Below are 16,693 nucleotides of genomic sequence, written 5' to 3'. Positions count from 1 at the left end.
TCAAATTGCGATGTATAAAACCTACACTTGGCGTAAAGCCACGCACTTTTCCATGGTACCTCATACCCTGTCGTACGTAAGTTCTCCGCTCAGTTTTGCAGATTGGCGGCACCTAGCGTCAAAGCAGTGCTACTGTTCCTGTGTGGCTACTCTTAATTTCTTAGAACCACATTCCTGCCGCGGCTTTATAAATACACTGAAACTAACCATATATTGTTTATTGGTGCAATGCATCTGATTGTAATTAACTTGTAATAATATAATGCTCCAGGGAATAGCCATAGTGTTCCAAATACCATAACTGCTTTAGCGTTGTTACTCTCACTGCACCTTTTTTTTCTTCTTTCAGCTGCTCCTGTTAAGGGCTACCACAGCGGATCATCTTTTTCTATATTACTCTCACTGCACCACTCAAAGTATTTATATCACTGTATCTGAGTGGGGAATCACAGCAGCAGCTGATCGGAAAGAGAATTATTGATATACAGCATCGAACACACGCTGCCTCAGCCACGGCAAAAGTTTCAAAGCCTTTCCTGTACGGACCTCGCGGTTCAGAAACAGTTTCATCCCAAGAACTTTAAACAGTCAATCAGTCCATCAAGTGCTGCTTATAGAACTGTTTATACTTATAAGTACAATCACCTCACTGTAAACCTGCACTACAGTTATAATATTGCACAACCTGTGCCACTTTATAAAGCGCATATTTACATGTGATTATGATATCATTTTTAAGATGAAATGCAGCAAAATATGTTGATTATATTATATAGATAAAACTTTAACTTCATTTAAATAATCTGTATTTTTAATAATTAAACATGTGAGGACACGGTTCTGCAGCGCTAGCTAGTTCACGGATTGATCCTACCTTGTGCTGTATTCTTGCTGGGGCTGACGCGACACTGGAAGGATAGATGGATAGAATAATTAAACATGTGCTACAAAGATATTTCAATGTTCCTTAAATGTTTTCAAGAATCGTTGCTGTAAGCTTACAGATGGCTTAACGTCTATTACAGAGTTGATTGTGTGACTATTGGGTATGTGGAGAAATAAAAGTAAGCACAGGAATTGGAGGTTAGTACGTTTGAAAGAGACAATACTGCTACAATAATTTCATTGAAGGTCGTGCACAATCACACACCGTATTCCCCTGTTTAATAACATGCTTTAACTCCTATCATCATGACAAAGATATCACGTATACATCTCAGTATTTTAATTATTAAGAGAGCTGTAATATCACAAATGTAATGGATTCTGTGTCCTGTCGGAGAAAGAGAAAGCGGAAGCATGTAGTGATTCACACACATAGAGCAAAAGATCAAATACAAAACAAAAGCATTTAACGTGCTACTTTAATTACGATGTGATTTGAGAAACTGGTTAATTAAACGATTTTAAGATGAAGTTTATGATGTTCTACTTTAATGACAAAATAGACTACGTAATTAAAGTGGAAATTTCAAAATTGAAGTTGACATTTCGTGCTTTTTTCCTACTGTGTGCCTTTTTTTTCTCTGTACCCTAATAAGCTTTCATATGACACTCAGACGGTGGGCTACAACTCGCCTTTCCACGGCAACTTTGATATGTGACAACTTCTTTTTTATTTTGGGCACTGTGCGACTTTGTGAACTTGAGCTTTCGAGTTTCTCCGACATGCTATGTCAGTCGATCAGCTTCATTTTGTTGTTTATACCACTGTTTAAATCAACAAATAGTACATTTTTCCTTGCCTCCACTTGGTATTCGCTGAAATTCTTATATTTTCCCTCTTGCTTTTTCCATTGTCTTTTCACAGAACACTGAGCTTAAGGGCTATTTATATAGATTTGCATATTCAAAGAGGCATAATTCTGGGAGGAGACGGGGCGGGACAGCAAGCGCGTGCACGAGCGTTACTTTTCACGCTGACCGGGATTTTTGTAGCAGAAGAACGCGGAAATCGGCGAACGCACAGATTCCTGCATCTGGATTTTTCTGTGCATAACCACATTTCGGCTTTTGTGCTTACGTCATGTTATAGTGCGAATTCTACGCACAGCGTTATGCATGAGGCCCCAGAAGTGCACGTACCCTTAACTACGATAAATTAGTTGCTACGTAACAAAAGGGCAGTGTCCTAGGAAGTAAAAATTTCCTGTGGAGAAAACACCATAACATGCAATGCTGTATTTTAGTACAACCTCCGGTTAAAAATTTGCAGCATGTCACATGACACTCCTCCAGACTTAAAAGTATGGAGTAAATGCTTTATGCAGCTGCAAAATAGAATACAGTGAATACAGAAGTGTGAATGGGGCTTTACATGGCAGTATTTTGTGTTTTCAAGCTCCAAAAATAACTTTAAAACCCCAAGAAACTCTTTAGTGAATTTCACATTTTACAATTTCAAAATCACCCTTGAAACGTGCAAAAATGTATATGAATCAAAACTTTCCTGTTTTGTTTATCTCTAAATGTGCCATTATCACACAAAGCCTTTGAAAGCTGACAGCATTTTTGGTTCTCATTTTTGTTTTGTCATTTATATTTTTGTTTCAGTCTAGGAATTCGCCGTGTGGCATTGCTAACCAAGTGCTAATGCCTAAAGAGAGGCTTTATATATATATATATATATAATATATAAACCTAAAGAGTGGCTTATATATATATATATATATATATATATATATATATATATATATATATATATATATATATATATATATATATATATATATATATATATATATATATAAACTGCTCAAAAAATTAAAGGAACACTTTGAAAACACATCAGATCTCAATGGGAAAAAGAAATCCTCCTGGATATCTATACTGATATAGACTGGGTAATGTGTTAGGAACGAAAGGATGCCACATCGTTTGAGGGAAATGAAAATGATCAACCTACAGAGCCCTGAATTCAAAGACGCCAAAAAAATCAGAGTGAAAAAATTATGTGGCAGGCTAGTCCATTTTGCCAAAATTTAATTGCAGCAACTCAAAATTGTACGCAGCACTTTGTATGGCCCCTGTGTTCTTGTATACATGCCTGACAACATTGGTGCATGCTTCTAATGAGATGACGGATGGTGTTGTGGGGGATCTCCTCCCAGATCTGGACCAGGGCATCACTGAGCTCCTGGACAGTCTGAGGTGCAACCTGGTGGCATTGGATGGACCAAAACATAATGTCCCAGAGGTGTTCTATTGGATTTAGGTCAGGAAAGTGTGGTGGCCAGTCAATGGTATCAATTCCTTCATCCTCCAGGAACTGCCTGCATACTCTCACCACATGAGGCCAGGAATTGTCGTGCACCAGGAGACACTGTACCAGCATAGGGTCTGACAATGGGTCCAAGGATTTCATCCTGATACCTAATGGCAGCCAAGGTGCCTTTGTCAAGCCTGTAGCGGTCTGTGTGACCCTCCATGGATATGCCTCCCCAGACAATCATTAACCCATCACCAAACTGGTCATGCTGAATGATGTTACAGGCAGCATAATGTTCTCCATGGCTTCTCCGGACCCTTTCACTTATGTCACGTGCTCAGGGTGAACCTGCTCTCATCTGTAAAAAGCACAGGGCACCAGTGGTGCATCTGCCAATTCTGGTATTCTATGGCGAATGCCAATCGAGCTGCATGCTGCTGGGCAGTGAGCTCAGGGCCCATTAGAGGACATGGGGCCCTTGGGTCACCCTCATGAAGTCTTTCTGGTTGTTTGGTCAGAGACATTCACACCAGTGGCCTGCTGGAGGTCATTTTGTAGGGCTCTGGCAGTGCTCATCCTGTTCCTCCTTGCCCAAAGGAGCAGATACTGGTCCTGCTGATGGGTTATGGACCTTCTATGGCCCTCTCCAGCTCTCCTGGAGTAACTGCTTGTCTCCTAGAATCTACTTCCATGCCCTTGAGACTGTGCAGGGAGACACAGCAAACCTTCTGGCAATGACACGTATTGATGTGCCATCCTGGAGAAGTTGAACTACCGGTGCAACCTCTGTAGGGTCCAGGTATCGCCTCGTGCTACCAGTAGTGACACTGACTGTAGCCAAATGCAAAACTAGTGAAGAAACAGTCAGAAAAGATGAGGAGGGAAAAATGTCAGTGGCCTCCACCTGTTAAACCATTCCTGTTTTGGGGTCATCTCATTGTTGCCCCTCTAGTGCATCTGTTGTTAATTTCATTAACACCACAGCAGCTGAAACTGATTAACAACCCCCTCTGCTACTTAACTGACCAGATTAATATCCCATAAGTTTCATTGACTTTATGCTATACTCTGATTAAAAAGTGTTCCTTTAATTCTTTTGAGCAGTATATATATATATATATATATATATATACATATATATATATATATATAGTGAACTTGGACCCGGACACAGACAGACGGACATCTTTGTTTTCACCCAACACACCGTTTATTTACAACTATATACAAATTATTTTCGTGCACTCACAACCCCAGTGCCTCCAGCACCGATTCCCCAATGTCCAGGCCTCACAGTCCTTGTGCCTTTCTTTCCTGGCCACTTCCAGTCCTCTCTCCAGCTCTGTCCACTTCCACCCGACATCCACTGCTCACTGAAGGGAGGCGGCCCCTTATATCTGATTCCCGGACGAGCACCAGGTGTTCCCGGCATTCTTCCCTTGGCCACGCCCCAGCGTGGTGGAAGTGCCGGCTGTCCTCCTGGCAGCTCTCCGGGTGTCCTCCAAAGTCTTCCCCCCAGCACTTCCTGGTGTGGTGGAAGTGCCCGGCTCCCGGGATAATCAGGCACTGGGGCGCCGCCTGGCGGTGGCCATGGGTCCCTACAGGGCTGGGCTTCCAAGCCCTCTACCCGAGGCCTCCAGTATAACCAGGACGGACGCCCCCTCTCGGCCGGGGACCATTCTCTGACTATTTGTATCCTTTTGAAGAGGTCATTACCACCTTGGCCACAAATCATCAAATAAAAAAAATGTAATACAGTGAACACTGAACATTATTCAAAAGTCTTTCAGTACTGACATTGAAGTTATTGTCAGGCAAGGTATAGAAGCAGAGAATGTAACTGTGTACATGTCTTGTGTAGAAGGGTGTGAAGTATCGATGAAACAGAAAAATGCTGGTGCTATTGAGAGAGGGCAAGACGTTAGAAATTGCATGACTGTAGTTTTAGCACAGCTACTTTTAGGCAGGAGTGAAATTTCTTGAACATAATCTACAAGTCAGTCGGTGACAGCAGATGAAATCTGAAGTGATTCTGACCTTCCAGCATGGAGATTAGCAGTGTTTTCGGCAGGGTAGATATCAACATCCCAAAATCTTGTTGCAGCTACAGTATTATAATAAATGCTTAATGCTCAATGCAGTATCAACACAAGATATACATATTTAAATAGAGCAATAAAATAGTACTTCTCGGCTTACACATGTGAAGGGGCGGTGATGATTTCATCACGTGAAGTGGTGGTGGGTGGATTGAATTTAGTACAACACCTGCATTTGTTTTTTCTCACATATGCCAGGGCTCACATCCAGGCCAACTTAATGGTAGATCATCATCCACCCATGAGTTACAGAGAGACAACAATGCTTCACATGTGGTTCTAATAATGTTTACGTTTTGTCGTCATCACTTTCTATCTACTTTCCATAGATTTCATAGCCTTTTTAGATGTTTCACATGAATAACATTTACAATAACGACGGTGACACTAATATAATCTAATGTAATTGCAATTTTAACAATTTCATTTTTTTTATTAAGTTTACATGAGGATGTAAACATCTTGCCTGAAGAAGGGGCCTGAATTGCCTCGAAAGCTTGCATATTGTAATCTTTTTAGTTAGCCAATAAAAGGTATCATTTTGTTTGGCTTTTCTTTTTATTATTTTTAAAATTTAGCTTGTGACCCAAACAGCAGGTGGCCAATTAAAAAATCTAAAATCAGTCATCTGTGTCCTTCCTTCCTCTTTAGAATGCTAATCTATGATTACACTACTGACAAAAATGTATCTCTAGAAAGGAATCAATGTGCCTGGAGACATGAACTTAATTAGACAACAGAGACTCACATAAAGTGTTCAGTGAACTATAGCTAATTGGTCACTTGTTTTTTTGTAACAAAATGAAAATTCAAATCTCAGGTCTTGGCAACATCAGTGACTTTTAGAATAAATAGTAAATGAAAGACATACATTAAGCTAATGTACAGCAGGTACTTCTTTGTTGGTAAACATGTTCTCTCCCTTTCCCATCACAGCTCCCAGAAGACTCCCCACGAGGGCAATTGACTCTGACTGTCCATGCTGGAGCACTATAAGACCTGGGCTTCCAGTATAGGGGGCATCAATTACCAAACAGAACTAACCAAAGGATGGAGCTCTCTTCCGAACAAGACACATGCCAAAAGACAGCTAAATCTCGCCTTCCAAGGCTGTTTTCTTTGCACCTAATACGTACAGTTTTGATTGCACTATCAAATGCTATTTTGTTTTCATTCATTAGAAGTAAATGGGATGCCAAGACTGGAACCCCCAATTTTTGTATCTCCAGGCTGTGTCATTCTCCCACTCAACCACAGTGATTATAAGTCATATGTGGTTACTGGCATGCAGTGACAAGGAGTGAACAAAAGTGCATAGTTTTAAGCTGATCTGAGATTTATAAAAGGAACTTGGCATGGCATGTGCCATACATATGGTTTTATAAATGTGATTTTTTTTTTTTTTTGTACATCATTTTTGTCTTTTGAGCGTTAACAAAATTTAAGTGTGGAATACAAGCAGGATTTTATAGATGAGTCCCCAATCATCAATAGCACCTGATGACCCCAATTCTCTTGATTCACTAACACAATGTCTGACTTGTATCTCAGAATGGATGAATAGTAACTTTCTCAAGTTAAATAAAGAGAAATCTGAAATCTTAGTGATTGGCAATAATGGATACAATGAGGCTATTAGAAATAAACTGGATACATTAGGATTAAAAGTCAAGACGGAGGTAAAAAGCTTAAGGGTAACTGTTGACTGTAATCTAAATTTTAAATCACATATTAATCAGATCATTAGGACAGCATTTTTTCACTTAAGAAACATAAGTAAAGTTAGACCGCTTATATCACTGAAAGATGCTGAGAAATTAGTTCACGCGTTTGTTTCAGTAGACTAGATTACTGTAACGCACTCCTCTCAGGACTACCCAAAAAAGACATAAATTGTTTGCAACTAGTGCAGAATGCAGCTGCTAGAATCCTAACTAGGAAAAGAAAATCCGAACACATTTCTCCAGTTTTAATGTCACTACACTGGTTACCTGTGTCATTCAGGATTGACTTTAAAATTCTGCTTATGGTTTATAAAGCCTTAAATAATCTCGCCCCATCTTATATATCGGAATGTCTGACACCTTATATTCCAAATCGTAACCTCAGATACTCAAATGAGTGTCTCCTTATAATTCCAAGAACAAAACTTAAAAGAAGTGGTGAGGCGGCCTTCTGCTGCTATGCACCTAAAATCTGGAATAGCCTGCCAATAGGAATTCGCCAGGCTAATACAATGGAGCACTTTAAAACACTGCTGCAAACACATTACTTTAACATGGCCTTCTCATAACTTCGCTGTAATTCAAATCCTGATACTCTGTATATCCAACTCATTATAATAACTATTCATGGTGGCTCTAAAATCTGTACTAACCCCTACTCTCTCTTCTGTTTCCTTTTCCGGTGTCCTACTCAAAGCACCGTGATGTTCCAACAATGATGGATGGATTAAAAGCCAGAAGTCTGCATGACCATCATCATTAAGTCCATCCGTGAGAACCCTAAATACAAAGAGGACTATTTCATTTATGTTAGGTAGAATGTCCAGAGGGGACTGGGCGGTCCCGTGGCCTGGAACCCCTGCAGATTTTATTTTTTTCTCCAGCCGTCTGTAGTTTTTTTGTTTTTTCTGTCCACCCTGGCCATCGGACCTTACTCCTTTTCTATGTTAACTAATGTTGTCTTACTTTAATTTCTTATTTTGTCTTTTATTTTTCTTTTCTTCATTATGTAAAGCACTTTAATCTACTTTTTGTATGAAAATGTGCTATATAAATAAATGCTGTTGTTGTTGAAGTGTGTAGTAACTTAACCTTGGTCAAAACCGGTAAAAAAACTAAAACCAAAATAACAAAACCCAATACGTTATCCAGAGTCAAAGTCAAAATAACCAGCAAGAAACTGCATCTCAAATCATGAGAAAACAATTTACTACACCTATGAATTTTGTACTATTCTTGATAGAGAAACGTGGATATCAGGATTAGCATCCAGACATCTCTTATAGGTAGGCAATGATAACTTAAAATGTCACATGACCGGTAACAAGAACAGCAACCTGTAAACAACATGCAGACAGCCTTATATTGGTGGGGAACCTCCAGAAAAAGAACAAAAAAATGGTGGTGTAAAAATGTTGCAAACATAATGACAAAATCTCTTAATAATCAGAAAATGACATCCAAAGCAGAGAACAATATGTGAGGGCTCATCAGTAAGGTAAAAAATTCTAATATCAAGACAACAGCTGAGCCTCTTCAGATGTCCATGTGAGAAAGCTGGGAGAACTTGGGCCAGGACATCCTGCATGTGTGTTACATGCCTTGAAAGGGCATTGGGCAGGGACAAAAGCAAGGCAGAGCAGGGAATTAAGGAGCTGCCTTGGAAACCTGCCTCCAATTTAGTTAAACCTTTATTTTTGATCTGCCACTGCCTATCTGGGCATTTCACATTTGATTTTATGTTTTCATTCTCAGAATGTGAATGTAACCAAATAATAAGCTGCTATATATATTTTGGGTCATGGCCAATCCATTATCCTTTTCCTGAAAGACAGTTGGGAAATCATTTAAACCTCAGACAGTGTTTCTCAAGGGAGTTCTACCAACTACATCCTTGACTATATCCATTTGTTTATACTATTAGACAATATGCACACCCGTATCTGTCAAGGGGAGAATTCACTTACTCTCAGGACAGAAAGTATTTATAACTGACATTGTATGTCCAAGCTCATCATTATGTCCTAGTACTGATAACTAATGGATTTTATGAGTGAAAAAGCAGTCTGAATAACTCATCATTTAGTTCAATTTTCATTTTCACAGGGTATAAACTTTCCACACATGCAAGAATAATTTTTGAAATATTTTGTCTGATTCTTAACCTGGTTTGCAAATTGAGCTATTATTAAACAACAGTTAACATTTCTGCATCTAAAGTTTGAAATGTTGTCACATTAGCTTCAAACAATCATTCACAAGTTATATAATTTAACAGATCATTTTTGAATGACAGCTCCAGGAAACTGACCTCAAATCCCAGCCCAGTCACTACCTATGGAGTCTGCACATTCTCTCCATGTCTCCACAAGCTTTTCTCCAGATACATCTGTTTTGTCCAGAGATGGTGAGTTCCTTCTGTTACTCTGAATTGTCCTGGTTTGAGACATTGTGTGTATGTGCATGTGTGTGTTTTTGTGTGTGACAGAGAGAGAGAGAGAGAGAGTATATGTGTAAAAGGCGCTATATAGCGCCCGAACCGGCACAGACCACGCAGAGGCACGTGTACAAAAACACACAGGCTTTTATTTTTCTTCAGCTGTGTGACACGTCTTCCCCGTGCCACACAGCAGAAACACAGTCCCAAAGCACAAGCAATACTCTTCCCTCTCTGCTACCACCACCCCTCCCAGGCAACCTCGTCCTCTTCCTCCCGATTCTGGCTACCCAGTGGTGGAGGCTGGCTCGTTTTATACCCCACCCGGAAGTGTTCCAGGTGCCTGACCACCTGGTCCTAATTGCACCTCCGGGTGGGGATGAAGATTCGTCCAGCCAGGCTCTTGAGTCGTGGCAGCGCCCCCTAGTGGCCACCCCCTCTCCCAACCAGGCTGTAGAGGACTCCATGTCCCAGGGAGCCACGTGGGAGAGTGGGAAATGAACACCGGCCAGGGAGGCTGCCACCTAGCATCCCGGGGAAGGTAATGAGCTGTCCATGATGGCTCCCCCGGAACATATGTAGCAGGGGCGTCCAGACCGGGCATGGGACCGGCTGTCCGTCACATATGTTATATTGGCACTCTATCCATAGTTTGTTCATATGCTGCTGGATAAACTACTAGCTACTTATGACAAAATTTGGATTCACCGGATTGAGAAAATGAGCAGATGGATAGAAGTTGGGGTCAGGTTTTGAAAATATAGTAAGTCTCCTACATACAAACGAGTGCACAAGTCCACTTTGTTCGTAAGTCCATCAAAGTTAGCCTAGACACACAGCGAACACAATGCAACACCCAGCCTAAAACTCCCATAGAATATATGTACATGTACAGCTATTTGCACAAAAGGAAATGCTTTTAAAAGATAATATTTGTATTTTATTGCAGATTTCTTGTGCCATACTCCTGATGGGGTGCTCCTATCTGAAGATTATACATTAAAGTCAATTACGACAAGTTGACAAGAACAAGCTGTTCACGTGATCCGATAAAGATCCCCATCCCTATTGTGCCTGTGCTTTACAACACTTATTGGTTTTGTATGGCATGTTAATGCGGTTCTCTGAGTGAAGAAGAACTTACTCCTAACGAGTTTCCAAATGTGTCCCTGTGTTCTTGTGGAACACTCTTAATTCCGGACATTTTGGGCTTTAAATAAAGCTCATTAACTCAACGTAAACAGAGATACAACCAAAAGCACAACCACATATAGAGGATGCACGCACGTGACTGAGAATGTAAACAATAATAGCGTGGGTTTTGCACTTCGCTTAGTGTCAGACATGCAAAGTAATTTATTCAATGCCGCAAATTTTGAATTTACACAATTTTTTTAATTTCTCACTTATTTAATGTAGAGAAAAGCCAAGCAAAATGACACATTTTACTGGCTAACTAAAAAGATTACAATATGCAAGCTTTCAAGGCAACTCAGGCCCTTTCTTCAGGCAAGATGTAAAATAATTTTTAATTTATTGGACATGCACGTTTCCATCTTTGAAAGTTTGTAACTTGAAAGTTCATGTGTAGGGGACTGACTGTAATTACGAGGAAGGATTTGGGTGTGACACAACCACTAACATAGTTTCCGTTTACCTTAGAATGGAGGAAGACTGCTGACATCATTTCCTTTTTCAACTCACATCCCACCCCCAACTCACAACCCACAAGTCCCACCACCACAATTAGTCTGGGTTCCCCTTGGACTGGACCAATGACTAGACAGGATTACCTCCCAGAACAAAATGACTGAAGAGAACTTCAATCCCTGGATCATGTCCATCTACCAGGAAGTTCATCTGACCAAATCTCACCAATTTCTGCATTTGATCACCCTAGGCTAGTCATCCTCTACTGGGCTTTCAATTGTTGTAGATGAAGGGGTAGGAACCATGGAAGAGACATTTATGGTAGAGGTGTTGGGAGTAACTCAGTTCAATGCATAGGTTTTCTGAAGCAATTCCATATAAGTGGTGTGAAGGTCAGTCTACAGAAAATGAGTGCAACGTTTGTTTGTAGAAAGTTTGCAAGAGGGGTGCAGAATGACAAAGAAGTAAATGTAAATTTTGATGCCTGCAATGGATTGTTTTGGAGAAAAATAGGCTAATATGTTCTGCTACTACATAAAATCTTAAGTGCAGATGGAAGTGCAGGCACAGTAGTGAAAAAATGATGAAAAGTGCATGGAAAAAAAAATACGAGGAGCTTTTCTCCATTCTGACTTCAAAATGAGTCTCTCAGTTCTTGAGGGGTAACTTATGAAACCTGTGAGCAACAGTATTCTGTGTGGGAGTGACACATGGCAGGTGAAGACAAAACATGAAGCAAAGCTGGGGAATGATCAGGTGGATGTATGGAGAGTCACAATTTCTTGTGGCGGACATATATGTTGTGATAAGGAGAAACAGACTAAGGTGGTTCAGACATGTGGAGTGAAATGCAAAGAGTGATTAGGTGAAGAAATACTGTGTTGTGTCAGAGGTGGAAGTAATGAGGACCGGAGGGATGCAGAAGAAGATGTAATTAGAGATGGTTATTAAAAACAACTTTAAGACAAGTTCTTGTAGATCAGAGAGACTTTGCCATCACATCTATGTGTACAATACGATTTTCTGCTGTATAAGAATCACAAATATAATTAAATGATTGTGAAGCCTCCATTGCACACACACAAGTCAAACAATTTGCAGTTGTTGGTGGTGAAACTTAACGGAAATTTACACATCATTCCACTTTTGTACTACAACCCAGAACCACATTAATCTTGTTTCTGTTTTAATTCTTATTTTTCCCAATGTTTTATTGAAACCATTTCTGAAAATTCTGCTTGCCTGAAAACTGTGTTGACCTAGGAATGCTCTTCAATAGGCCATGTTAGCTTTGTGGTCTCTTACTGATTTTGGCCTGTGGCATTGCACAGACTACCAAATCCTACTCATAAAACTGATGTTCTAGGATCTTTTTTTAAACATACACTTTGGTGTTTGGATCAATTTGGTTTGGTACAATATTTACTTCCTTTCTTAAAATAAAGTCACAAGTGCACAGGACCACATAGGCTGTGTAGGTACTAATTGCAGTATGTCCTAATGATAATGTTCAAGGCGACTTGGAAGCTTGAATCTGTAACAAAACTGAAAATACACAAATGGGCCTTCTGTAAAACAGTGACAGTAAATTTAAAAAAGAATGTAACAAGTATGACAAAAACAGTAATAATTTACCCCATATCTTCCATGTGGATAAATATGCTTATGCTACTGCCATGGCTTGTTATGGAAAACAGCTGGGGCCAGTTTTTCAGACTGGTTCAGACTCTTGATTATTGTTGTTTTTTGTGGAAAAGTGGTATAAAATAAACAATTAAGTATAATTTAGTTTAAACCCCAGAAACAATTAATCAAGAAGTCCAATTTAAACTATTTCTTTTCTAGGTTCATGTGATTTTAAGAGCTTATTATATTTTTACCTTTTGTGTGTACATTAAATTTTTTCACACTTTTTGAATTATTATATTGTTATTCTGGCAACACCATTTTAGTGTTATGATATGCAATTTTCTTTAATTTTTTGTACATTTCATAAGGTTTTTTTCTAAAACGTTATTCATATAGTTAGGTTTTTTTAACCCAAGCATTCTGAATTTGACATTAGTTTACATCCTGAAAGAGTTGTTAAAAACATTAATTACTGTATTTCATCATCTTTTCCATGGCTCTAATTTGTTGGCAACCATTTTGTAGAATGTTCACTGCATTTCAAGATATGGGGCCTGAGAGTAAGCAGCAGTGATGTTATTATTATCAGGGCTTGAAGTGGGCTGGTACATACTTCTTAGTTTTTAGCAGTTACGTACGTGTACATGTGCATGTTTTTGAGCGTACTGGCATGCATCACACATTTCTAAATCCCCCTTCCTTTCTTCAATCTAATGTTACCTTATACTGGCATTTGAAACACCAAGGGGTGCTCCTTGATTGAATGTTAGTGTATGTCAGCACTTGAAACTCCAAGGGAGATGACTTGTCGATCAAAGGTTACCTAATTGCATTTCTCGAAACACCAATGGGTATTATTGAATGTTAGTGTATTGTAGCACTTCAAACTCTAAAGGGACCCCGCAAACCCCACCTCTGGCCCTCGATCAAATGGTAGTGTGTCATGGCTCTTGAAGCTCCATGGGAAAAGGCTTTTTGATCAAATGCTACCTAATCGCGGCACTCAAAACACCAAAGGGGGCTCCCCTCACACTTTTCGATTAAGGTATACTGTACATATATTCATTTCAGGCACTGACTATCATTATTACTATTTATTTAGGCAACTTACAAACCAAGTTATAATAAATATAACAATGATTCAATGGTGTAAACTTTAAAAGCTACATAGATCAAATTAAGAAACAGAACAAGAGGGGTTATTTCTACTTCTGTATAATTATTCCTGCAGCTAGACTAAGCCAAAAATCAACATCTAAACTCTTTGTCAGTACAATATCGGCTATCATGTACAAAAGACACTAAGCAGATCTGAAATATTTAATGAAAAAGTATGTTTTCAAAAAATACTTAAACATGAATAAATCTGGATGTGGTTCAAATTGCCAAGTGTGATCATTAGACAGATATGAAGAAAAATGGAGAAGCATTGTTAAGTCTTGGTGCTTCTGGCAAGAGACATGGCCAGCAGACAGGCAAAGGCAGAATGAAGACCTTTTGAAGGGAAATATTGAGAGAGATTCCTGATCGTAATTAATGTTTCTAAAGATCAAGACAAACAAATCCTATTCATCTGAGTTTCACAGATCTGTTTTGGTTAACGATTCTACCATTTTACCTCCTACTACCATTTAGGGTTCTATCTTTGATCTTGACGATCATATTATTGACTTCCTGGTTACAAATCTTGTCAGCACACTGATGTTTTTTGAGTGAGAACCAGGAGACGGACAGAAAAGACTCAAAACCAGGACATCACAAATACACAAGTGACAAGGGACAAAATACGAGATGAAAAATCATTGACCATAAAAATATAATGCACACATTTAGAGACTACTATAAATCCTTATATTCTATTGAGTTCAAAGAAGACAAAACACAATCTAATGCATTTCTGGATACATTACAGATACCACAAATAGATACTTTTATTGCAGATGAATTGGATAAACCTCTGGTGCTATAGAATTACTAGATGCTATAAAGTCACTTCAGAGTGGGAAAGCAGCAGGCCCTGATGGCTACCCTGTCGAATTTTATAAGAAATTCTCCACTCAACTAGCTCCCCTCTTGTTAGCAACATTTACAGAAGCTAGAGACAATAAAATTCTACCTCAAACTTTTCACCAAGAATTAATCACCGTCATTCCTAAACAAAACAAGGACTTATTACAATGTGAATCATACAGACCAACTTCACTTCAGTATAATGATGTTAAGATACTCTCCAAAGTTCTAGCTAGAAGGATGGATAAAGTGCTGCCTTCAGTAATATCACAAGATCAAACTTGATTTATTAAAGGCCGACACTTAGCTTCCAGTCTCTTACGCCTGTTTAATGTAATATATTCACCTGCAAAGTCAAACACCCCAGAGTTATTATTATTTTTGGATGCAGAAAAAACATTTGATATGACTGAATGGAACTACCTTTTCACTACATTAGAGAAAGCCACCACAAAGAACCGGAAAAAGAAACAGAAGAGAGAGTAGGGGTCAGTATGGATTTTAGAGCCACCATGAATAGCTATTATGATGAATTGAACATACAGAGTATCAGGATTAAATTAAGGTGAAGTTATGAGAAGGCCATGTTAAAGTAATGTGTTTTCAGCAGTGTTTTAAAATGCTCCACTGTATTAGCCTGGCGAATTCCTATTGGCAGGCTATTCCAGATTTTAGGTGCATAACAGCAGAAGGCCGCCTCACCACTTCTTTTAAGTTTTGCTTTTGGAATTGTAAGGAGACACTCATTTGAGGATTTAAGGCTACGAATTGGAATATAGGTTGTCAGACATTCCGATATATAAGATGGAGCGAGATTCAGGTTTGGCCCGAATATTTGTGCATGGATCAAACTACTGTATACCAATCCAGAAGCTTCAGTTTGTATTAACATTTGCTCAGACTACTTTAAACTAGAAAATGGTACCAGACAAGGATGCCCCTTGTCACCACTGCTATTTGCAATCGCCATTGAACCACTGGCAGTTCACTGTCGAAATGCTTATGAGATAAAGAGGATTATCAGAGAAGAACTGGAACAGAAAATTTCTCTATATGCAGATGATATGGTACTGTATATATCAGACCCACAAAATACTGTGCCTGCAGTCTTAACAGCACTTACAGAATTTCACTCTGGTCTCGGAATTAATTTGAATAAAAGTGTGCTCTTTCCAGTGAATTCTCAAGTATACAATATTAGTTTTGACATCTTCCCTTTTATCATTGTAGATCAGTTTAAATACCTAAGGGTAAATATCACAAGTAAACATAAAGCTCTTTATCAACAAAATTTTGCTATTTGTATGGAAAAAATTAAGGAAGACTTGCATAGATGGTCAATCCTCCATCTCACTCTAGCTGGAAGAATTAACATTGTTAAGATGAATATCCTTTCTTTTTTATTTCAAAACATTACAATATACATCGATAAATCATTCTTTAAGCAATTAGATTCAACCATAACCTCATTTATTTGGAACGTAAAACATCCACGTATCCAAAGAGCGACTCTACAAAGACCTAAGACAGAAGGTGGCATAGCTCTACCTAACTTTCAGTTTTATTACTGGGCAGCAAACATACAAGCTATAAAAACCTGGACACAAATAGATGAACATACACAGGCCTGATCCACAATAGAAATAAAATCCTGCAGTACTTCTCTATATTCCCTGCTTTGTGCCCCAATAAATGCAAGTTATCACCAATATACTAATAACCCAATTGTGCTTCATTCACTCAGAATATGGAACCAATGTAGAAAGCATTTTAAGATGGAGAATCTTTTATCTGGGGCACCTCTGCATGAGAACCACCTTTTTCAACCCTCGCAAACATATGCAGTTTTTAATATCGGGAAAACATTTGGGATTAAATTGCTTAGAGATCTTTATATAGACAACATCTTTGCATCCTATTAACAATTACATTCCAA

This window comes from Polypterus senegalus, chromosome 7 (genome assembly GCF_016835505.1).
Source record: "Polypterus senegalus isolate Bchr_013 chromosome 7, ASM1683550v1, whole genome shotgun sequence".
Lineage (NCBI taxonomy): Eukaryota > Metazoa > Chordata > Cladistia > Polypteriformes > Polypteridae > Polypterus > Polypterus senegalus.
The sequence above is the reverse complement of the archived record's forward strand: the minus strand, read 5'-3'. Positions refer to the sequence as shown.